Below are 463 nucleotides of genomic sequence, written 5' to 3' on the forward strand. Positions count from 1 at the left end.
ACAGAACCTGCCCCTGGCCAGGCCCAAGGGAAGCCCCGCTGCTCTGCACCAAGGTCCGCATTCCGCCACTGCCGGCCCCTCGGGGACCCCCGGGAACCGGATGCGGGAAGCACCCTCCTCCAGCCGCCTCCCCTTCTGCTCAGGGCTGTGTGCACCCCATGACGGCCAGCCGGCCAGCCAGCGGAGGCTGGACTCCAGCTAGTGGGCAGGGGGGAGGGGGGCCTGCAGGCACAGCGGGGCAACCGAGGGGCCTCTCGGCCCTAGGGGGTCTTGAGGAAACCGAGTCCCAGAGAGGGAGACAGACCTCACTCACGCTCTGCCCCCAAGCTCTCTCCTTGCCAGGCTGGGGTTCTGCAGGGGCTGCCCCGGAGGCGCCTGGCTCCCCGCCTGGACGCGTCATGCCACAGTCCACCCGTGCACGGCGCAGTCTGGCCGGGGCTCCCCACATTCCCAGGAGCCCCCC

Source organism: Condylura cristata, unplaced genomic scaffold (assembly GCF_000260355.1).
Source record: "Condylura cristata isolate star-nosed mole 26May11 unplaced genomic scaffold, ConCri1.0 scaffold00006, whole genome shotgun sequence".
NCBI lineage: Eukaryota > Metazoa > Chordata > Mammalia > Eulipotyphla > Talpidae > Condylura > Condylura cristata.